The following is a 313-nucleotide window of genomic DNA, read 5'->3' as shown; positions in this document are numbered from 1 at the left end:
TCAGCTGTCAATTGAGTTTGTTGGTAGTGAATGTCAAGCAGCTGATGTGTTTACAAAGCCAATGTCTCGCGTTAGATTTGACAGACTGTGTGCGTTAATTGGTATGAAAAACATTTGAAAGAATGAGTGTAATAATCTCTCTGTAAGTAGGCACAGATCTGAAGATGAAATGTATGCAACCTTTTTTTGTACACAGTTCCAGTGTGTGTGTGAGCTCTATGGGCACTGAAAGCGAGTATATGTATACAGGATCTGTCATACTTCTCAAAATTTGATGTAAAATTTCAGGGGAAGTGTTGAGATGAAATGTTCC

The sequence above is a fragment of the Wasmannia auropunctata genome, unplaced genomic scaffold (assembly GCF_000956235.1).
Source record: "Wasmannia auropunctata unplaced genomic scaffold, wasmannia.A_1.0 LD336106.1, whole genome shotgun sequence".
In the NCBI taxonomy this organism is placed as follows: domain Eukaryota; kingdom Metazoa; phylum Arthropoda; class Insecta; order Hymenoptera; family Formicidae; genus Wasmannia; species Wasmannia auropunctata.
This window is presented reverse-complemented; position numbering follows the sequence as displayed.